The sequence below is a fragment of the Nannospalax galili genome, unplaced genomic scaffold (assembly GCF_000622305.1).
Source record: "Nannospalax galili isolate Female #2095 unplaced genomic scaffold, S.galili_v1.0 scaffold368, whole genome shotgun sequence".
Taxonomy (NCBI): Eukaryota; Metazoa; Chordata; class Mammalia; order Rodentia; family Spalacidae; genus Nannospalax; species Nannospalax galili.
The window spans coordinates 2992992-3017861 of NW_008359963.1; positions in this window are offsets into that span (position 1 = coordinate 2992992).

Here is a 24870-nt window from a genome sequence, read left to right on the forward strand (position 1 = left end):
TGGGGTGGGGGGTTGGGGGGAGAGGGACATTGCCCCTACTGGACACCATAGGCTAGCAAATAAAAAGCCCAATGCCAGGAATGAACTTTCCTCTTTTGGAGTTCTTGACCAAGGGGATCTCATAGACTCAGACAATGCTGACTATTGCCATTACTCTTGCTTGCCTGCTGGAACTTGTCATAAGACACTGTTGTTGAAGATACAACATGTGAGTTGTAGAACAAACATGGAGAAATCAAGCTGGTACTGACCTTGAAGCTTCATCTCTACTGGCTAGCTTTCATAATGCTGGAAGATACTATGCAAAAGAGAAAAGTAAGCATCAACCTTACCCAGCTGTGAACCCTGTGAGCTTCAATAATGACTAGCCTGGCAAGATATGCCCACTGGTGCAATAGTGACATGAATATTTTGGGAACAACCAACCATTTATTGATTGGATTTAAAGCCTACTTCATAAGATGGATCCCATACCTAGCACTGTTATCAAGGACAAGAGCCTATGACTAGGTAAGTCACAGGTTGTAGGGGAGAACCTATTGCATTATCCTGTTAAATAGACATAGTATTAAATAGACTCCTAATGACTCATTGTTAAACCTGCAGATTAGTGCACCTCTCAGCTCTCATCAGAGAAGCTTCCTTTTGCAGTAGGTGGAGATTAACACGTAGACCCACAAATAGTCAATGTGCAGAGAATAAAAGACTGAGTGTCAGCCCTAAATGTGACACCTGTATCATACCTTCTTCTTCCAAGGCTCAGGGGTCACTGTGGAAGAGGGGACACAAGAAGCCCCAGTCCTAGCTATGGAGCTATTCACAATAGATAGCTACCAGGAGAGGGAGAGTCAGTTTTCCTTAAGGTTGTGACACTGGGTAGGTTGGCCAGGCTCCAGGGAATGGACCCATACTAAAGAGCATTTGGGGACACAAATTAGATTCTATAGACCTTAAAAAAATAATAGTGGACATGAAGAAGTCTGGGGGGCAGTAAGGTGGGTGTGGAGATGGGGAAGGGGATCTGAATATGATCAAAATACATTGTATGAAATTATCAAAGAATCAATAGAAACATTAAAAAAACTCTAAAAGCACAGAAAAACCCAATCAACAAATGCCCAAATCAAACTCCAAACAAGATGGCAAAGTGGGATTCACCTGAGGCAACGAACCGCCAGACAGACAGGTCATCATGGTGATGGGGCCCTGGAGTCCTGCTCACTGGTGCCTTTGCGGCCTCAGTGGGCATTCTCTGACTCAACTGTGATGGGATTTAGAGCCATTGGTCATGGTGCAAGTCCCTAGTCATCTTGATACTTTTCCTACACTCTAGCTACCGCTGTGGAGTCTTGTGGACAATGCTTTAGGAAAGGCCGGGAGGCCTCAGCAGGGGGGCTGGCTTTGAATCCAGTTCTGCCTCCAGAAAGTTCTGTGCCCAGGGACCTCTCAGTCCTCCACACTTGAAAAATTTGGCTCAAACAGGAAGGAAGGTTGTGAATGAAGCATTCCACATGAGTCCACATCTCCTGGAAAAAGAGAAGGCTTGCAGATTAAGTGGCCAGCTAACCACATCTGACCTCAGGCTTGCTGTGGAACTCAGACAGGGCTCCAGTGGAGGAGGACAAAGCCCACTCCCCCATGCTAGGCTTCTTTTGTTCTTGTTTATGACTACCCTAACTTCAGCTCTAGTCATGCTTGGTAAACAGCTCTGATTTATTCCCTGGTGAGAATGACTTGGAATAACACCATGTTAGCCACCAGGGGTGACACAGTCAGCATGGTACATCAGCATCACCTGTTTAATGCTTGCAATCCTTGGCAAGGTGTTAAGACACTGGGACATTTGAAGAAGTGACAGCCAATCCCTGCCAAGTATGAGGACGGTGGGCAGTGGAGTTGGGAGGCTGACTCAGGTTGACAGGATAAAGCAGATAGACAGGAAACTCAGCTGCCAACTAGACTTTGCTTTTTTTTCCTCAAGAGACGAAATGTGCAAAGCCTGTGTTGGGAACATGTTATGAATTTGTATCCGATTTATTAAATTATCTTACTCCAAGGCCATGCAGTAAGGCATACATCTACACACCACCAAGAAGCATAACTTAAAAAAACCCCCAAAACTTCTATTCATGCCATAAACACAGGGCCTCAAAGAGGTGCCCACAGTGTGGCTTTCCTAATGACCATCAGACTGGCTTCTGGGAATGTCTGTGGGGGAATTTCCCTGTTGATGGTGTGGGAGGGCCCAGCCCACTGTGGGCTGTGCTGTCCCTGTGCAGGTGGGCCTGGACCGGAGAAGAAAGGTAGCTGAGCCAGGCAGGAGAAGCAAGTTAGTAAGTACGGAGTGTTCCTCCGTGGTCTCTGCTTGAGTTCCTGCCTTGGCGTCCCTTGCTGATGGACTGTGACCTGTAAGCCAATAAATCCTTGCATCCCCAAGTTGCTGTTGGACGTGATGTTCATCACAACAACAGAAGAACAAATGAGAACTGTGATTGATTCAAGGCATCACGATCTAGCTTGGAGAAGTGCAGGAAGCGGTCTGCCGGCACCTGAAGCTCAGCTCCTCCTGTGAGCCCGGCGGCCCGTGTGAGCCCGGCTGCCTTGGCCTTCTCGCTGGTCAAGTTCCCTGCATCTGAGTTACCGTGTCTTCATTTCCTCATGTCTACTGAGTACCCTTTACCACTGGCTTATAGCCACAACTAGGCAACTTCGTACCAGACTTTGTTGTGATTCCTGCCGAGTTTCTCTTTTTCTGTCGAGGCTCCTGGGACGGGTCCTCTTTCTTGCTGTTGCTTTTATTATCATCACTCACCTTCCCCCACCTTCCACTGGAACTGCCCTAGTCTCATCTCCTGTGGCTTCCATACTGCCAAATCCAATGGCTGTTTTGTTTCTCACTGATCTGGGCTCCTGGCCATGGCTGAATCTTCTTCTTGAAATGCCTTGTTTCAGGGACCTTACACTGGCTTTCCCACAGCGCCTGTCTTCAGGGCCACCTCTCCTCCCCTTCTTGATCTCTATGCACTGACATGCCCTAGGGCAAGTCTTTTTCTCCTCTGTCCAGTCTTGCTTCTTGGATGGTCCCTTCTTGGCCCAGAGCCCCTCCCCAGCTCTCAAACCAGCTGCATTTTTCTTTACAGCACTCATCACTGTGTGGCAGTATACTCACTATAGCCTCAGGATACAGGACACTCTGTTGATGGCAGAGCCTGTGGATGCTCAAGTCTCATATAGGATGGTGTGGTTCCAGCATACGCCTATGCTCATCCTCACATATACTGTCCATCATCTCTAGATTATTTATAATCCCTCATGCAGTATAAATGCTATGGAGGTAGTTACAATGCTATAATGTTGATAGCTGATGAGATGGCACCACACACAGTGGGTTAATGGCAAGAAAAATGTTCAAGTTCAGTACAGACACAAATTAGATTTCCTTCCAAATATTCTTGATCTGTGGTTGAGCATCTGTATTTTATATGCATGGTTTTGCTTACAGCTCAAGTTTCTCCAGTAATGCATGCAGGGCCTTTGTCCTGGTCGTTGCTGCATCCTGCTGTGCCCAAGGCCTGCACAGAGAGAGAGGGCCCTCTGTCTGTACTTGGGGCTACGTGAGTAGAAGAGATGTGTTACTTGTGACTGGGGCATGATTTGGGAAAGGCTGGTTTGGGGAACTGATGATTGTTGTAGCTTCTGTTCTACTGCTGACAAATAACCAGAACAAAAGTAACTTTGGAAGAGAAAGGGTTTATTTGGCTTACAGTGCCAGGCCACAGTCCCTCACCGATAGAAGTCAAAGCAGGAATTTGAAGGCCTGCTTGCTATTTCACACAGCATTACCCCGACTAAGAACTCACTTCACAGCTACAGAAGTGTGACAGGAACCATGGAGGATGCTGCTTGCTGGATGGCAGGCAGGCTCATACTCAGCTAGTTTTTTTTACACAGTTCAGGACCACTTACCTAGAGAATGGTACTGCCCACAGTTCTCTGGGTCCTTCTACATCAATTAACAATCAAGATACTCCTCCAGAGACGTGCCCACATGCCAAACTGAGCTAGCAAGTTCCTCAGTTGAGGGTCTCAGGCAATTCTAGGTTGCGGTTGACATGTTAAACTAGCCAGGACAACAACCAACCTCGTTTCAGACCTATTCAGTTGCAGGACATCTGATGGATCATTCAGGATGCTTATGGACATTCAGCTGTAGCCTGGGAGAGGCCCAAGGAGGAGGATATGTCCTTACGCAGGTCCTGTGGAAGTCAAGGGAAGAGTGAGCTGAAGGGCTGGGTTGATACAAGGCTGAGGACTGGGTCAGGCCTGAGGAGCAATGAGCAGCAAGGAGCTGTTCTCTTGTCCTGGGAACTGAGCCAAGGGCTCAAGAGAAAGGGGACAGCAAGCAGTTTGAAACGCTGCAGAAAAGTCAACCTGTTTTGGTTAATTTGCTAGAAAATGCACTGGAGTAGAGGCAGAATTGGTGATATTTTGGGAGAGTCAAGTACTGGGATGGATACAGGTTATTGTGACAAGGCAGGGAAAGTGAGGTGTAAGATGGCAGGTTAAGAAAGAAGCAGTAAGGGGCCGCAGGGCTGGCTCAGTGGTTAAGAGCACTGGCTGCTCTTGCAGAAGACCAGGTTCAGTTTCCAGCACCCACGTGGTGGCTGACAACCATCTGTAACTCCAGTTCCAGGGGATCCAGCGCCCTGTTCTGTCCTCCTTGGGCACTGCATGGCACAGGTGCACTTACCTACACACAGGCAAAACACTCATGTATATAAAAATGTAAATAAATACAATTAAAAAATGGACTGGGTATGGTGGTGCATGCCTTTAATCTCGGCACTTGGGAGGCAAAGCCAGGTGTATCTCTGTGAGACTGAGGCAGTCTGGGATGTTTTACATAATGACTTTCAGGCCTTCTGAGGGCTACACAGTGAGACCCTAACTCAAAAAAACAAAACGAAATTGAAAAAAAATTAAAAAAGGACATATAGTGTGACAGGAGAGGACTTTTGTCTCATGGTGGTTTTTCACCAGCATATGTTAATTATATATAATAATGGACCTCACTGTGTCATTTTACACATGTATACAATGCATCTTGACCATTTTCACCTCCCATTACCCTCCTTTTCCCTCCCTCTCCCGTTGCGCCCCTTTCTCTTCCCAACAAGTCTTCCTTCTACTTTCATATATATATATATTTGGTGACCTGATGATCATGAGTGAGGAGTTATTTACAGGAGTATGGATACATTACCTGTGGCTAGACCACTGAAGAAAATGTCTCTCTCGTCTTGATCAACCATTAATCAACCCTCTGGGAGGGGTGGGGCCTAGTGAGCTCCTCTCCATGACAGGAGGCTTATGGCCTCATCTTGTGCAGGTAAGCACAACTGTTGTGAGGTCTAGTGTGCAATGGCCGTGCCATGCCTGGAAGACAGTGTTCCCCAGAAATGATGTTGTCTCTTAATGTTGGAAACCTTGACTGTCTGCTACACTCTGTCCTGAGGGTTTCTGGAGACCCAGTTTACAGACAAGAAAAACTGACAAGTCAGTACAATAAGCTATTTATATTCACAGATAGTATTTATATCCTGCACAAGGAGGTCAATAAATTTGCATACCGTGACAGCATAAAAACCAAATTCCACAGTTGACAAATGCAGCTTAATGACTGGTCATAATCGGAGTCCCTAGCAAGGTGATGATCCTTGTGAATCTCATCTATGCCCAACAGCTCAGCCTCCAGCTACAGAGACTAGTGGTGAGATTCTGTTTCGAGCATAGATTCACATAAGCAGTAGAACCTGAGAGGTTCCACTCTTAAGAACAGAGTCAGCAGGGAGTTTTCTCACAAGATGGAGAGTGAGAAGGTGCTCTGGTGAATCACTCTCATGTAGAGAGAAGCTGACAGGTAAAATTCATGTGGGGGGCTTGAGTCCCTCATCCTGGGGCATCCTCATTCATCTGATGTTTTGTCTGCCAAACTAGATACCCACTAGATACTATTTTAAAAACACTTTTATTTATTTATTTATTTATTTTTATTTTATGTGTGAACTATATTAGCAACTTAACCGAAGTTATTCCATCTTGCTCAGAATAGCTATTTTAACAGTAACCTCTTTCCTACTTATGGGAAATATTTAGAAGGAGAAAACAGCCTTGAGTTCTAAGAAATAGCTCAACCACAAACCAGTGGAACGTGCTAATCTCAGACATTCTACATCTGGCTAACTGCTTGTTTGTGCTTCTGTAATTCGCTTGCTGTTTTAGGTCACCCTGACACAAAGTATAAGCCCACCCTGCTATTGTATGTCCACCTGGTAACTGCTGGTTCCAGCTTTCTTACTATACTTGTTACGGCTAGGAAGTTGACTAATTTTAAAATTACAAAGTTGATTGCCAAGTTATATGACTGTATCACTTGTCTGTAAAATGATTGGTTGTTGATTAATAGAGTCAAAGTTCTATGTTGTACAAACCTGATTGGTTCACAAGTGTCCTATTTGAATAATATTTCTGTAATCCTATAAAAACTCTGACCCGACAATGATCGCTGCTGCATCTACTCCTGAGATAGACAGCCTGGCCGGTTGAAATAATAAACATTTACCTTGCTACTTTTCTTAAAGTGGTGCTGGTGATTTTGTATGAACTCTGACCTATAACAATGTGTGTATTTTGGCTGAATGTAAGTACATCACACGTTTGCAATGCTTGTAGGAGCAAGAAGATGGCATCAGATCTCCTGGAACTAGAGTTAGGGATGGTTGTTAGCTACTACGTGGGTGCTGGGAACCAAATACAGGTCCTTTCCAAGAGCAGCCAATGCTCTTAACCGCTGAGCCATCTCTCCAGCTTCACTATATGCCTTGTTAACTGCAGGACACTGTGGAAGAGCTGAGCAGAATGGAAGTACGATCTCTGTCTTCAGGAAGACGTGAAAACTGGTCCTCTATTTTTCAAATCCTTTCACACATATGACAGAGACAGACATTTAAAAAAACTGTCACAGACGAGCATAAACAAACATAAGTCTAAGCCTAAGACAGATCTAGGTTTGGAAAGTAAAGGAGAAATAACTCAGAGGGAAGATGTTGCAGGGAGAGAGGAAGACTAGAGAAGTGAGTCAAGGGAGGGAATCTTGAGCCCATGGCAGCTAGCTGTTGGCAGTCAGGAGGCTGACCTTTTATAAGAAGTATTGGAAGGGTGGAGGATGGGGTTAAGGCAGGGAAAAGCATGAGATGAGGTGGTTGGCTTTGAGTGTTGGGGAATTTTAGGGTAGGCAAGGAAGGCTTGATTTCAGCACTCCGAGCTGCAGGAAGAAGGCCAACATGCCTAGGGTAATTAGCAGAGCCACAGGAGGGTGCTGGCTGCAGGTGAGCGTTGGCATGCTTTGGAGGTTTAGTCTATTGCTTCACTTGCTGGCCCTGGATCAGAAGTGGAAAGCTGATGTTCAGGACTGTGCATGGGTACTAGGGCCTTCCCCCACCCTTTTTTCCCCAATTATATCTGTAGTGATTAAAAAAAAAAACCAATATAATTCTAAGGACTCATGAGATGGACTAGTGGGTAAAAGTTCTTGCTGCCAACCCTGATGACCTGAGTTTGATCTCTGGAATCCACATGGTATCAGGAGAGAATTGACTCCTGCAAGTTGTCCTCTGACTTCTACACACATTCTCTCTCTCTCTCTCTCTCTCTCTCTCTCTCTCTCAAATAAATGTAATAAAAATTAAAAAAATTCTGTACCACCTCACACAATAACTTGTACCTAATGGGTGCTGCTTAATTGCCTCCTGTCTACCTACCTTTTTCAAGTGGGCTCAGTGAGAAGCCCAACTTCTCTCTCCTGGATTCTACCCTGAGGTTTTCTTTCTTTCATACTTACTTATTAACTTCATACTCTATGTGAGAGGTAACACTGTGGGGGACAGAAAGATGAATCAGTCACTGTTTTTTTTTTTTTTTCTTTAGGGAGCTTTGAATTGTAGTTTGAATTAGAAAGCATTACATATCATAGAGAGGAAATGTAAAGTGCTCAGTGGAGTGAGGAGAGGTGGACCACCTCCATGGGGAATAACCAGGAAAACTCCTTGGGGCTGAGCTTTGAAAGATTTTGGGTTTGGCCATGCAGGGACCTAGGTACACTCAGCAGGTGCTTATTAAAGAAATGAATAAATAAAGGGTAAATGAAAGATGGATAGCTTCAGCTGTCAACTTGATACACCTGGGAAGAGGGAACCTTAATTGGGAAATTACCTCTATTGGATTGGCCTATGGCATGTCTGTGAGGCATTTTCTTGATTGTTAAATGATGTGGGAGGACCCAGCCTAAGGGTGCCATTCCTAGGAGGGTGATCCTGGAACGTATATACAAAAGCAGGCTGAGCACAGGCCAGAGGAGTAAGCCAGCAAACAGTATTTCTCCATGGTCTGTGCTTCAGTCCCTGCCTCCAGATTCCTGCCTTAAAATCCTGCCCTGGCTTCCCTCAGTGATGAACTGTGATCAGGAAATGTAAGTCAAATAAACCCTTTATCCCAGGTTGTGGGCAGAGTGTTTTATCACAGCAACAGAAAGCAAACTATGACAAAGGCTGAGAAAGTGTGCTGTCCCCTAGTCAGATGATAGAAAGGACCAACGTCCAGATAATGATAATAAATTTCAACACCTATGCGTCAGATTTTGCCCCAACACATTTATATACATTTATTAACTTAATCCTTATGGCAGCCCTGTGACACAGGGCCACCATCTCCTAGTTGATAAAGAGGCTCAGAGGGGATGAATGACTTGCCAAAAGTTTCACAGCTTGCAAATGGACTCCAGCCTGTCTTGTTGGAAGACAAGCAAAGAAGTTGGGGTGCTTTGTAGTCTATCATCAGCCTGTACCTACAGCCCTCACCTCACCACCTTCAGCTCACTGTGACCTGAGGCTACAGGTGAAACTGTGGGTGGCACCAGGAACCTCAGCACTGCATCCTCAGGGACCACAGGAATTTGTCAGGCTGCTCAGTGCAGACACAGGTGCTGAGTGGTAATAGACAAACAATAGCAGCAGCGGGTCTCCACTTTACCTTGCTCCTTTCTCCAGTTCTGCATTTCAGCTTTGTGGACTTCGCAGCTCAGGAAGAATGCCAACACGCCTAGGGTAATCCAGAGCCTTGCAAACTCCTTGGGTTGGGATCAGGTTTTCCTCTTTTTGTGTCTAGGTTTTCACATGCACGGATGAAGGTCAATCTGAGTGTCTGTGTTAACAGGAATCAGCACAGGATGGAAGCACCACATCATGCTTCTACAGGCCAGAACCTGTGGGCACTGTAGATGTAGGAATGATACGGAGACCTATGTTTCCTGTAGCATAATCACTCATGTAGAGTGTGTGGTCAGTAAGCGTGAAATGAAGAAAGAACTCCAGGGTAATGTGTTGGAGGACTTGTGTCAGGAGGGAGGATTGAAGAAGGTCCTATATATTTTGAGATATCTATCATCTATCATCTATCTATCTATCTATCTATCTATCTATCATCTATCATCTATCATCTATCTAATCTATCATCTATCAATCTTCTCTCATCTATCTATCTATCTATCATCTATCTATCATTCTATCTATATATCTATCCATCTATCATCTATCTATCTATCTATCTATCTATCTATCTATCTATCTATCTATCTATCTATCTATCTATCTATCTATCTATCTATCTATCTATCTATCTATCTATCTATCTATCCATCTATCATCTATCTATCATTATCTATCTATCTATCTATCCAACTAATCTATCATCTATCAATCTTCTATCATCTATCTATCTATCATCTGTCTATCTATCATCTATTATTCTATCTATCTACATATCTATCCATCTATCATCTATCTATCATCTATCTATCTGTCTGTCTGTCTGTCTATCTATCAATCTATCTATCTATCCAACTAATCTATCATCTATCAATCTTCTATCATCTATCTATCTATCATCTATCATCTATCTATCATCTATCTATCTATCATCTTCTATCCTCTATCTATCTATCATCTATCATTCTATCTATACATATATCCATCTATCATCTATCTATCTATCTATCTATCTATCTATCTATCTATCTATCTTCAATCAATCATTTATCTTTTAGAGACAGGGTCTCACTTTGCAGCCCTGGCTTGCCTGGAACTCACTACGTAGACCAGACTGGCCTCAAACTCACAGAGTTCTGCCTGCCCCTGTCTCCTGAGTGTTGGGATTAAAATGCATATGCATCCTCATGTGTGGCCTTGATGTATAGTTTAACAGCTTATGTTGAACCCATTTGAAGTGTAGGGGTTTAACAATGATAACCAATGTAAAGACCAATCATATGGCAGGAATATGGCATGTTGGAGAACTAGGGTGCTTAAGCCCCAGGTCCCCAGAGGATCGCCACTGAGCAGAAGAGATGGGTTAATGAGCAACTCACATCTCAGAGATGGGCACAGATTCCTTAAGAATGCAGGGGTGGAGCCTGAGGAGGAGGGACCATCTAGAGAGAGGGCCTGACATTGGAAGGCTGATATATGTGAGGCTCTGATTGGCTGCTTAGCTTGTGTACACGTGAGGCTGTTGGGTGAGATATGGATATTCCTATGACGGCCTAACATCGTACTTATAGTCTGGCAGTGATCTTTCCTTATCAGCCAAGGGCTTCCTCCTCTGTACCTCACTCTTTGAGTGAGGAGCTATTTCTGCAAGATCACAACAGGAGCAGGCTCACATTTTCCATGTCCAGGGGGGTTTAGCAGGTTCTGGTCCCCTGAAAAAGACTGAAGCTGATGCCATCCCCTTCAGGTTATCTGTGTCTTTCTCAGGCACCCCTGACCTCACCCAGGGGATGAGTGCTGCTGGGCATCCTTGGGTAGGTTTTAACCATTCACCTTTGGTTTTTATCCCTGGCCAATGGAAAGCTGCTATTCCCAGAGCTGGTGAGGACATGACCACACAAGGCTTCTCGGTGATTTTCAGCAGATGGACATTCATTCTGTGGCAGTAAGCATCTGCTTTATTAGAGTTAAGTGCTGTCCTCAGATGGGGACAGGTGTTATCAAGAGTACAGGAACACAGCAGGAGTGAGCAGGGAGCAGCCATAAAGGAAGTGGGAATGAGCTGTGCTGGCTAGCTTTAGTTGTCAGCTTGACACACCTGGGTCCATTGGCCTGACCTGTGGCCCTGTCTGTGGGATATTTTCTTGATTTTTGAGTAATGTGGGAGGGTCTAGCCCAGTGTGGGTGGTGTCACCCCTGCGCAGATAGTCCTGTGTTGTATAAGAAAGCAGGCTGAGCATGGGCCATGGAGCAAGCCAGTACACTGTGTTCTTCTGTGGCCTGTGCTTCAGCTCCTGCATCCAGATTTCTGCCCTGAGTTCCTACCTTGGGCTCCCTCAGTGATGAACTGTGACCTGGGAGATGTAAGCCAAATAAACCCTTTCCTCCCCAAGTTGGTACTGGTCAGAGTGTTTTGTCACAGTAATTGAAAGGTAACTAGAATAAAAGCAGAGAGGGATCTGGAGTCAACCTTGTCTCATGGCTCCTTTCCTCCAATGTGCCCACCTCACTGAGTTGATACTCTTCTGCTTTGTGTCTGACTTAGCAGCAGGATTAAGTATGGCGCCAGGCTCAGGAGACTGAAGGTGAGCTGGCTGACATTTTCATCTGTAGGCAGGGATAAGCTGTCCTTGAATCATCCATAAACCAAAGCTCAGAGCTATTAGGCAGGATTCTAGGCAGGGATTATTGGACAAGAGCATCTATCCTGACTCTTCATGCACAATGATTTTGGAAGGATGGCCATGCATATCAATCTCCTCCCCTGGCAAACTGAAAGCCCCTTGCAAGCAGTACTGGCTTGTTTCACAGCATGCTGGGATCTGCAGTTGATGAATTGAAGTGATCATGGGATTCGTTTTGGAGAGTTAAGCTACAGCTTGGGGGAACTCAGGACCTTTTCTGGTGGTAGTTTCTGTTCTGGCTTAAAAGTACTTCTCTCTTCCTTTCTTTTGCCAGCTGGCACCGGGAGTTTTCAATCTGCTGCTTTCAGGAGGTTGTGTAAAGTTAATCGAAATGGCTGAAAATTTCTGTGGAGCCCCAGTTGGCCCCCGAATCCCTACATAGTAAAAATTTGTAGATGGTGCATAAACTCAGATCAAATCCATGAAACTGACAAACAGCTGCACTTTTACTTTTGACTCAGTACACCACAGAAAAGCAAGTGTTGGGGCACATCAACAGGGAGGTGAGCTGTCAGGGTTTGCATGTAAATATTCCTCACAGGCTCATGTATCTGAACATTTGGTTGCCAGATGGCACTGTTTTGGGAGGTGGGACCTAGCTATAGGAAGTAGATTTCTGGGGGTGGGACTTGAGGCTCATAGTCTGGTCCCATTTCCTGTCTTATTTCTACTTCCTGATCTATTGAGAGCAAGCAGGCTCAGGCTCCTTGCAGCACACACAGCTGTGGACACTGACCCCACCATGCCTTCCCCACCATGATGGACTGGACCCTCATGCCATAAGCCCAAACCAACTCTTCTTAGTTGCTTCTTGTCAAGTATTTGGTCTTAGTAATGGGAAAAGTTATTAATATATGGACAGTGAGGGTTGATGTTGGGCTAATGCTGGGGGATCCATGTCTAGAAAGAAGGGAGGGTTGGGATAATTGGTGCTTTAGTTTTGGTGAAGGAGGGTGATTTGGATTTGCTTCTTTGGTGATGGTTTTCCAGAGGGAAAGCAATGACTGTGCACAGATGCTAGGAAAAAGGTTATCTGAGAAACCGTGACAGTGAATTGCTCTCTTCTCCTTCATTTAAAGCATCAGTTTGGGAAGGATAAACCATCACTCGTTGCCTCTGAGTGGTGTTCCATAATGGGCAGTCTGTGGTCATGGTGGCCTAGAAAGCCTTTGGACTGTGCTACCTCCTGAAGAGTCACAGGACACATCAGTAAAAGTTCTGAGTAGTTCCACAGGGATCCAGGTTTTCCCTCCCCCCCTTCCCCTTCCTCTTCTCCTCACCTCCCTCCCATTCCTTCCCCTTCTTTTCTTATAATGACAGGGTCTCATGTGGCCTAAGCTGGTCTTGAATTTCCTATATAGCCAAGGAAGGTTTTGAACATCTGATCTTGCTGCTTCTACCTCCTGAGTGCTGGGATTTCAGGCACGTGCCACCACATCCATACAGCCAGGCTTAAATTTGTTTAACAAAGGAGTCTCCAAACATTTTTGAGTATGAATTCGTTCTGTTACTTTTTTTTTTTTACATGATCAGCCGCTATATTTTGGTAAATTGAATTCAAGGTAGGTTGAATGTACTGGGCTTGTCTGCCGCAGGAACCTTAGTAGATGCTTTATAGGAATTATCTTTGTATATTAGCTTTCTGAACTACATGACTTTATTATATTTCCATTTCAAAGATCAAGAGATTGAGGTTTAGCAAGATCCAGCTTAAGGTTACATGGTTAATATCTAAACGGTGGTGTTGAGATTCGAACCGTGGTCTGCCTTTCCCATTTTTAATCAATAAGGTGGGAAGGCAGGGTCAGAGGTGTGGAGGGTAGGAACCATAGAATCCTTCAGTCAAGTCAGGTGCAAATTTAGTATTCTTATTCCCTATAGATCACCCACCTGATAGGAATCTATCTATGCCAAGAGAAATGCTTGAAAGGTGGCCAGGTCCATAAATTCAAGGATGATTGTGACAAAGAGCTGGCTGTCCTCGGGCCTGGACCAAAGTGACATTTAGATGGATTAGCAGAGGCCCATAGCCTTCACTATGATACTCCGACTCTGAGCAATTCTTCCATCCAATTGTTCCCCTTTTGTATTTGTTGAAGCTCTGAAAAGTTATGAAATGAGCCCCAAGCTCTGTTGGAGAGAGAGGTGCCAGCATAAGCCAGTAGGGGAAAATGTCTGATGAGGGGCTCTGCCTTATGATTGCTCCTGGTCACCCACCCTCAGGTTTCCATGTTAGATGTGCCTCTGCCCGAGGGTCCTTATGGGGCAGGGCTTAGTCTCTAGGACCCATGGGATTTGCTACAGGGCTTCCCCTAAGTGGGAGATCACTAGCTCCTTGAGGCAGTTCTGTGAGCAGGAAAGGAGAAGGGAAGGCCCCAGGACAAGGATACAAGGGGTAGAGAAGATTACCACAACATGTCAACAGCCTTTAGTATAGTATAAGGTACCTGGATCACTCTACTGGCAGCCAAGTTATCTTTGGGGGAGAATCCTGGCCTTGGTTTTGTGTGTGAGGTACAGAATTTAAAATTTTATGTTCAATCTCTTTCCTTTCCCTCCTCTCCCTTCCCCTCTTTATCTAGCCCACCCCCTCTTTGAGAAAGGGTCTTGCTATGTAGCTCAGGCTGGTCTGGAACTTGTGATCCTTCTATCTTAGCCTCTAGAGTGCTGGAATTACAGGCATGTCCTACCAACCATGGCCTTTAGTTTCTTTTTCCTGAATGACAACCAGGGAGGGAATGATGTAGGTGTCTAGTTAGCTTTTTCAAAATCTGGTGCTGATATCTAAAGCTGAATGTTACTGAAATTGCTTACCATTTACCCAGCCAGCACAGAGAAGTTGGCAGGATCTGTGCTTCTTCCTGTATCTTGAGAGCAAACAAATGAAGCCTTGTTTGAGTGCCTTCCTACTGGGCTGGAGTGCCAGCTCCGTCCCAGCTTTGGGTCCCAGGCAGGGGATGGAGAATACTCCAGTTGTGAGTGGAAGGGCATTCTCTAGCACTGTCAGGACCTGATATGTGTAGTGAGGTATGTTGCGGTATGTCCAGAATAGTTATCAAAAAGAAAATAAGGGAAGTCTCCAGATCTGCCAAGCTGTCACACCTCATAAACTGAAGGCTGGACAGAGTGACTTGTTGACCTCTACACTGCTCCCAGGGGGCTCATCCATTTTCACCTTCCATAATCCCTGGACTCTCAGTGGCACTCCAGCTGGACCAGGTTCTACCAATAAACCCGGAGCCCCCGAGACACATGAGAAGCCCAGCCTGCCAGGACCCTGCATCTCTGGTGTACGAGGCATGAACACTTTTGCTTGTTTCTCCTATTTGTCTTAATCAACCCATGAGTTTCCTCAGGGTTTCTATGGAATAATAATGGTGGGAAAATGTAATGGAAAGAGAGCCAGGGATGGTGTCAACACACATCAGTGCTGCAGCCTAATGGACTCCTCACTGTGCTTTGACAGAGGGTGTTTTCAAGGCCATCAAGGAAGGAACTGTGAACTTGTTGAGTCTGGCAGGTGTTCTGATAGGTGGAACTGGAGAGTGTGACAGATTGAGGCTGGGGGAGAGAACAAATGAGCACATGGGTCTGTGAGCAAGTGGTAGGAGAGAGGAAAGAGTTGGGGGTGCAGCATGGCTGGCAGAAAGCATGTGGGAAAGAGGGGTTCAGAACCCAAGCTGTGTGAGCTCAGAAAATGAGAGGAAGGAAGGCTTCCAGAGTGACTGGTGCGTTTTTCTTGAAGGGTGATTTATCAAAGCTCCAGGCTATGATGGAGGAGATGGCCATGAACTTGTGCAAAGACCCACCCAGGGTTTCCACCAGACACAGCAAGGTTTTACGAAGCAAAATTTTCCTTTTCTCTCCCTTCCCTTCCCCTTCCCTCCTAGGATGTCTCCATCTTTTGGGAACTCCTGGATAACTTCAGGTTTGTGTGAAAATTCTGCCCTGTGTTCTGCCCTCCTTCAGCATAAGGTTTGGTGATCTTGAAGGTGAGGTTCTGAGGTAGACACCTTAGGATTTGAGATGGTGTGGCATCTGGTGTGTCCTACCTTTTGACACTGACACAATATTGTCATCAATAGAGTTCACATGTGACAACTGCACAATTGAGTTACAAAATAGTCCCCAAAAGTCTTATATTGCTTTAAACTAGTTTCCAATTTTGCACTGGGTCAATTTTATAACTATCTTGGGGTGCATGTGGCCTTCAGGCCCCAGGTTGGATATCATGCCTTAACTCTCATCATTAGAGATTCTTATCCTCCCCCTTTTTCAGTCCAAAGTCTCTATTTATGGGGGTCTGGGTGAGCCTCACTGGCTGAGAGGGAAAGCAGGTGTGTCACATGTAACCCCAAGTCAGGCTTTCTTCCATGTTAGGAGGCGGTAAGAGATGGCAAGAAAGCAGAATGCAGGTCCCAGGGGCTCCAGGGCGTCTGTGCCCTGTTCTCACTTGGAGGATTCGTGATGGTGACAGTCTGAAAGGCAGGAAGAGGCCCAGCCGCCTCCAGCGAATTGCTTCGTGTCTTGGGTTGGCACAGAAGGGCTGTCCTGTAGCCTTTGATTACAATAATGCAATTCTCTTTTTGCGGGATTGAATCAAGAGGTGGGGGCAGATCTCTGGTGGGAAATCAATCACAGATTTTTCCTTGACTTCTTTCCTCCATCTGCTTTTTGAGGCACACACTCAGATGGACAAAGTAGGAAAACAAAGAAAATAAACCAAAAAGGAGGAAGGCTGGAAGCAAACCATAAACCCTGAAGGATAGAAATGACTTGGTTTTCTTTTGTAGTGCTACGGCTTGAACTCGGGACCTTGGGCATGGTTAAGCAAGTGCTCTACCACTGAGCCACATTCAAGCCCTTAGAAATAGTCTTCTACAGGACTCTTCTGTTTTGAGTACCTGTTTCCCCACTGCCACTCACTTTCCACATTAAGGGAATTAATTATGATTGAAAGCTAGAGTTTTCATGGTAGAAAGCAGAAGTCTCCATGTCGGAATGGATTTATGACAAGTCTGGGAATGGGGAATCAAGGGTTATGAGCTGTAGGGGTGGGGTTGGAGAAGTGGCTCACCAGTTAAGAATGCTTGCTGTTCCTCCAGAGGACCCGAGTTCACAGCACCTGTGTTGTTGGGTGGCTCACACCTGCCTCTAACTCCAGCTCCAGGAAATCCCTCTTCTGGCCTCTGTGGGCACCTGTAAATACACACGGCACATCGTCCTACATAGATATGTGAAAAAGAATTATGAGCTTGGGGCAGCAGAGTTGTAACTGATTTCTTTGTCTCTCAGTGTGAGTGGGGACGTGAAGAGTCATCTGCAGACAGCAGAGCTGGGGAGTCAAAGGGGCCTGCACTCCCTGAGCTCAGACTGAGGGCCTTGTGTGAATGGGGCGCCCTGACCTTGCACTTGACACTCTGAATCATTCATTTCTGCTGTTTTGTAAATCCCCTTTCCAAATGCAATTTATAATTTCTGAGCCTCCTAAATTTTTGCTGTTAGGCAAGCCCTGGTGGCTTGGTGTGTGACATAGTACTGGATGGAGGAATCTGTATATAAAGAACTTTTGTTATTTAAAATGACTGACAAATAGTCAAGAAACATTTCATATTACTATCAATTCCTTTAAATATGTCCAGCTCCTTGAAGTCTTAGGAAGCTTCTAGGAATCCTGTATCTTTGTCCATCACTAGAAAGTGGATTGAAATTGTTTAAAAATATTTGTTATTATTATGTGCATATAAGATATGTATGTGGGCACACAGTACACATGTGGGAGTCAGAAGATAGCTTTATGGAGTCAGTTCTTTCCGTGCATTCTGGGGGTTGAACTCAGGTCATCAGACTTGTGGGGTAAAGACTGAGTGCTTCACCCACTGAACCATTTCAACAGCTCTGAAATAGTTCTTTTTTACATTTATTATTTTATGTGTGTGTATATATCTGCATGCACATGCCTGTGTCATGGCCTTCCTGTGGAGGTCAGAGGACAACTTAACAGGAGCTGATTTTCTCCTCCCACTATGTGTGTTCCAGGGACTGAACTCAGATCATCTGGCTTAGCAGCAAGTACTTTACAAACTGAGCCATTTTGCTGGCCCCCAACATAGTTTTCATGTTTCAAATCAGAACTCTTCCTGTGATACAGCATCCTTAGGGCCGGGTATGGGGGCTTCATACTTAATATCAGTTCTTCTGTCAAGCCCAACCCCCATTAATTATTTTGAGTGAGGCCAGTGAATCTCCGAGTGGGGTAACCTGCCCAGTGCAATCAGATACGAGGGCAGGAGTTTAAAGGGTCAGCAGTGGGATTTGAGCCTTGGCCAGCATGGCTTGGAAGGTCTTGCCCTTTCTATTGTCATGTGCCACCTTGCTATGGCATTGGTTCTTGTTTTAAAGGTCAAACCCCACAAAATGTTCCATCTTTTCAGGTCAGGTGTGCCAAAACTCCAGGTTTGGCACTGGACTCTTGGCCTCTGTAAACACCTTCGAGGTGATTTGGGTGTGTGCCCCTGTCTCTCACAGCTGCGGGCTAAGTTGGGTTGAGAGGGCAGGTGGTACAGAAGGTGGATAATTGATTTTCTTTATATGAATATTCATTTGAAGTTACTTCTCCATCTGTTCTCCTTCTGTAGTTTTCAAAAATGGTCACTGAGGATTGAAACAGAGCAAACCTGTCCTGCTTCTGTGAGGTCACCCCTTCACCACCATGAAGGCTGTGGCTTGCAGAAAACCTGGGTCAATCATCTGGCTTGGGGGTTTTCTTTCTCCAAATTACATGTCCTGAATTATATTGATAGATGGAGGTTCTATATGCTCGTCTGTACAGAAAGGCAGCGCTGCTCATAGAAGGGCCAGGAGTTAGTTATGCACGAGCTGTGTGGCTGAGGCCCTGGGCATTTCTGGGATTGGGAGGGTTTATAGGATCTCTCACAATTGTGTGTGATGGAGAGGAAGAACCAGAAAGTGTAAAAGCCTCATTAGTTTGGATGGATCAGGCTCAAGTAATATAATATTTTAGTCCCTTGTATTAAAATCCAGGAAACATAACAAAAATGTTCCTTTGGACCCACTGTAGTTGCCTCTTAGGGGAGAAATAACTTGATGACCCTTTCACATGCTTCAGGAGTGCAGAAGTGACTCAGTTTACATCGCAGCTCTGTCTACGCCTCGGAACAGGCCGTGTACCTGGTATTCTGCCGACAAATATTCAACATTGAGCTGCTCTATTCATGAAACATGTCAGTTGACATTCCTGAAAATGACTCCTGAAGACAGAGACATCTCACATGGATCCTTATATCATCGTAAATGGATGAGTGCGGTTCATTGAAGATGTCATGCAAAGAGCACATTATGGGATACCAGTTCTTTGAAATGTTTAGACTTTATATTGTATATTTACACTACTTCCAATATCAAGCTAATTAGTGCAGTTATGGACAGAATAGATGATATATAGTTTAATTTATATTTTCATTCATTGTTTATGTTTTCATTTCTTCCTAACAAAATGCCTAGAAAATGGCACATTATGGCTACAATTTAGATTTTGCAAAGAGCATGAAGTGAGGAAGAGACTCCAGCACTGTGACAGGCCCAGGAGGTAGAGTGCTGGGCATGACCAAGTAGCCCTGAAGTAGAACTTCCATCTAATGAAGCAGCAGTCAGGGAGACTCTGTGACGACAAAGAGAGGATATCCAAGGAACACAGCGCCCAGGACACTGGGGACAGAAGATACACAGGTACTGTCCAGGTCCAGGGGCAGTTGAAGCATCATGTGGAGGTGAGTGAGGAAAGTACTGTACCCCTAGGGGGTGCTCCTCTGGAGAAGAACCACTGGACCTTGGTTTCTTTCCTTTTTTCCCCTCCTTTTTGAGGTGCTGGGGATTGAACCCAGAGCTTTGTGCATGCTATGCAAGCACTCTACCACCAAGTTACAGCACCAACTGGTGGTGCCTGGTTGTTGCAACTTGAAGGGGCACTGCAGGGCCCAGGGGTTGCAGCCAGAGGTGTTGCTACCCATTTGGAGATGAAAAACATAGCTCTGACCTCAAAAGGAATAAGACTTTATTTTCACACTTATTATGAGTGACCATGGCCCAGGAACATGGATTCAGTTTTTCAAAATCCACATCCAACACGGAAACAGTTTTCATGAGGTTTTTATGGAGTCAAAGAAAGCAAAAAACTCAAGGTCTTAAAAAATATGTTGGCGGGTCGGAGAGATGGCTCAGTGGTTTATAGCACTGGCCACTTCTACAGGGAACCCAGGTTCATTTCTCAGCACCCACGTAGTGGCTAACAGTTGTCCATAATTTCAGTTCCAGGGGATCCAACACCCTTTTCTGACCTTTGCATGCATTGCATGGCATGGGTACACTTACACACATGTAGACAATGCACATATATACATAAAAATAAAAATCAATAAAATATTAAAACATGTTGGAAGAAATATCAGCTAGGCAGTTTACAGGAAAGCAAGAAAATATCCATTATAGGTCTCAGAAGCTATTTGATAATATTCTTAGTTTTTGGGTCAGTGGAAGCTAGTAGTCTGCTAATACATTCCAATGATTTTTCCTGATAACCACAAGGATGTTAGGTCAGACACACAGGTGGGCAATGAAGTTATTAAGGAGATGAAATATAGTCCAAGATCATTTGACTTTGTATCTGTAACATTTCAATTCTTTATAATCAGTATGTTCTAATCATTCCATCAGAATCTTACCATAGATACGCCTTCCCACCCTCCCCCTAGGCTCTTGGGAACTTCAGTTCACTCATCCTAACAATGCACAGGTCAGCTCCCCACAAAAAGAAAGTCAAAATGTTAATAATGCCATCCTGGACTCTGTGCTAGATACTGGGCACATACTTGAGAACAGGACCACTTTGAAGAACATGATGTGGATAAATAAAAAGCACTGATAATGTCATATGGTGTGATTCAAAAGATGAACGGAAGGGGTGCATATGACCATGGAGACATACAACTTGAACTTGGGGAGTCATGAAGCTTTTGTAAAAATCATTTTTAATTGAGTTTTTGTGCATTTCATACAATAGTTCTTAATCAAATTTAGACTCCCTCTCCCATCCATACCCTCCCATTACCCCCTCCCCACCAGGCCCCATGCCTTTTGTCATATATGTTAAATCCTATCCAGTCAAGCATTTGTACCCAGATGTCCTTTAGTGCAAGTTCATCCACTGGAGTCTAGTTAGTCTATATAGAGATCTTAAAGAAGATTTACTCTCCCCCACCCAAAAGTAAATCAGTTGCCAACAGTGCCCAGGCTAGGCTGGGGCCCACCATCCATTTCCCTTGCTTCACACTGGGCCCGTCTCTGATGGAGTATGGCATGGGTCTTGTGGATGGTGCCACTATTGCTGCAAGTTCCCATGTGTAAGCTTCCAGTGGCCTGGAAGTCTCTGTTTCCCTATGTTCATGAACTAACCCTGGCTCTTACACTCTTTCTGCTCCCCTCTTCCACAATGGTCCTGAGATGTGGGTGGGTGAGGTTTAATATAGGAGTCCTATCCAGGGATATATTCTGTAGTGTCTTAGTCTCTAAAACTTGGCCATTTGTGGCCTTCTGTGTACAGTACACTCTATTGTATAAGGAAACTTCACTTGTGAGAGTTGTGGGATCTGCAAGTGTTCTCTCTATCCCCTGTTCTGCTGTGTTCCATGAACCTTATGTGTAGAGGCTCCATTGTAGATATGTCACCTAGGGCTGGGCATCTCTCAGATGTATATACTCTGTGTATGATCAATTGTGGAACTGTGTAATATCCTCCATCTGCTGAAAAAAGTTTCTTTGATGAGTGATATGTGTATGGTACACTTGTCTGTAAATACAAGGTCCATATTTAGCATGTGATAAGAAATTTCACTTGTCTAGAGATATGACAGAGATAGAATTTTTCTCTAGGATCTATGACCTCTCTAGCCATGTATATTTGACTATAATTACAGTGCCACTCATGAGTTCCCTCCTATTGAGAGGACTTTAAGTCCAATTAGATAACTGCTGATCACCCTCCAGATAGCAGTGCCACTAGAGGTAGTTTGCTTTGCCAGTCATTGTGGTTATTAGGCTTTAGAGCTGGGTTGGACTGTTGCTTAATTTTTTCCTTTAGCAACTTGCATAGTATCTTCTAGAACTACGAGAGCTAGTCTGAAGGGAGCAGGTTTTCAGGTCAGTTCCGGCTCCATTGCTCCAAGTCCTGTGTCTGAAGTATGTCCTGTCTTCAGCAATAGGGTCTTACCTTCAAGTTCTAGGAGATAACCAAGGGCTGTCATAATAGCTTGTGTTATTTTGAGAGCCTCTTGGACTGTTCTGGCCAACAACTGGAAGGGAGGGAAGGGAGAGGAGAGTTCTCCTGTCTGGCACCGTGGTTTTTGTTATATAGTCTTCAGGTATACTCATACATTCATGTTCAGATGTTATATGTATATTCTCAGGGGTTTTTGAGTTAATACATTTCCCTCAGGATTTTTATGCCATCTAAGCTTTATTTATCTCTTTTCCCTCTCTCCCTCCTTCCTCCCAGCTTTTTGAGAGAAGTGACATTTTACTTTAAACAAGGGAAGGGGCAGGAAGTACAAAGACCAAGCCCCGGAGACAGGTGGCTAAGCTCTTGGTTTAGTGAGCAGTTTATTGCGTGGGTGCTTGTTTCTAGGGACGTGTTGTACTTTTTCTATTTAGATTGTTTCTTTTATTGGAAGAATCCTATGGCTCTTGCACCTTGACTTGAGAGCTTTAGGGAGAAGAGTATGCCATGAGAATGGATCCCTTACAAATAAGGTTAGTGCCCCAATGAAAGAGAATAGAGGGAGCTCATCTGTTTGCTTTACCTTATGAAGACAGCACAAGGGTAACTTCTAGGAACCACGTTGTTGGCACCTTCAGAAGACTCTAGATTATGGATGTCTTGAGTTTGGACTTCTCAGCCTCCAGAAGCATAAGAAATAGATTACGTTTTCCTTTCAACCTTTTATTTGCAGTGCTAGGCAAGTGCTTTGCCAGTGTACATCCATGGCTCTGACCTTTATTGTTCATAAGCCACCTAGTTTTGGCGTATATTGTTATAGTAACTCAAATGGATTAAGATACCTTCCAAGAGAAGGAACAACAAAAACAAATTTTTGTGACCAAATTTCTGGAAGTCTTGTACATATAGATCAAGGGCAGTACATTACAAGTTAAGACTATTATGATGGGCCTTAAGGTGAAAGGATGGAAAGATTAGTGCTGCTGTCCACCTTGACCATGATGCTTCTCTCTGCAATGCAGAGACTCATAACTGGCCACAGTGCAGAGAACAAATGACAATTGAGTCCTTAGCTCTAGATGGGGAAGCTATGTTGCCTCCAACCCCCAAGGCTCAGAGAATGTTTTGGAAGAGAGGGAGAAAAGAACATATAAGCATAAGGTTGGGGAAGAGTGCTGTGAAATTCTGTCTTCTAGACATGACATGGCTGCTGCATGCATGAATTCCCTGTAGCTATGGTTACCTGCATAAGACCTGGACAAGGGGGCTGGATAGATGGCTCAGCAGTTAAGAGCACTGACTGCTCTTCTAAAGGACCTGGATTCAATTCCCAGCACCCACATGGCAGCTAACAACCATCCATAACTCTGGTTCCAGGGGATCCGATGCCCCCTTCTGACCTCTGTGGGCATTGCAGGCAATACACTCATACACATAAAAATAAAAACCAAAAATAATAAATTTAAAAAAATTTTAAAAAAGACCCAGACAAGATTAAGATCGGCTAATATTCCAGCAGGCAGCATCAATTGAACTTAGTGGGCTATAAGGAAAGGAGGACATAAAAGTGGAAAGGGGGCAGGAGGGAGTTGGGCAGAGGGTGTGACACAAGACAATAAAAGGTACACAGGACAATAAAAGCTGCCTGCACTGCCACAGGGCTCATTGGCACAAGGCTACACTTATTAGAAAAGAATGTTATGAAGGATTTGGATGGCACAAGAAGGATCAAACTTCATAATCAGAGTTTAGACACAACTGTGAAAGCCTGTGGTGGACAGTTTAAGAACTTCATTAAGTCCATTTTGTGGAACTTTTAGTCCCTAAAATGTAGCACAGACAAAAATGATTGAAATGTTCAAGACCTTGGGCAAATTAATGTGAGATGAATTCATAATAGGCCATTAAGGGAATCAATGGCTATTTGGAATAAATCATATTATCATCAAGCATCTCATACCCTCAAGTGGTGGTGCCACGGAGATTTAAAAGGCTTCAATGATGCTCTCAGAGGGAGACACTGGAAGACATGGACCACTAGACCCCAAGTGATGATGATAATGCTCTTTCTCTTAGTGTCTGCCCTACACAACATGTGTTTATATTTGTTGTACAAACTTTTTACCTAATTTGTCTTTCTTGCCTCAAGAAAGGCACAGAGTGGCAGAGCCATAAGTAACTGCCTACAGCAGGTACGCTGCCTGTCACTACCCACTGTGACCTGTCATTCTTCACCCATACAGCTTCTGTCTTGCCTTCCTTCTCTTAGACCTTGATTCCATATAGCCATGCAAGCTGCCATTTTTTCACAGTGCTGGTAGACTGGTTGCCTTTGGAACTCTGAACCTGAGTCTTGAGGTCATCACTGTGGGAGACTTCCACATAGGTTAATAGGTAAATCAGCTAGAATGAAATATGTTGGTACATGCTCCATATGACTGTTGCATAGACTGATTTGTTTGCAGAGTCTCTTAATTGATATGAAGAATATATCTCTAGGTAAAATCCAGGGGCAGGATTCAGGCTGACTAGAGAGGAGAGCTTTCTCATGGAGGCTTGTTTGTGTGAGGACTGTTTTCATACTTGATATGTGGTAACGAACCAGTCATTTGGCCAACACTTTCAACAGTTTCCCTACATGATCTGGTGATGGTGTAGTTTAGGATACACGTTCATGATTGAGCCCATATCACCTGCTGTATGCCAAGATTAGGTCATCATCTGGTGCGTTGCTCATATAGGCAGTCGAATTGTGAAGAAATGGTGGTCAGGTCATCTTGAAGATGTTTCCCAG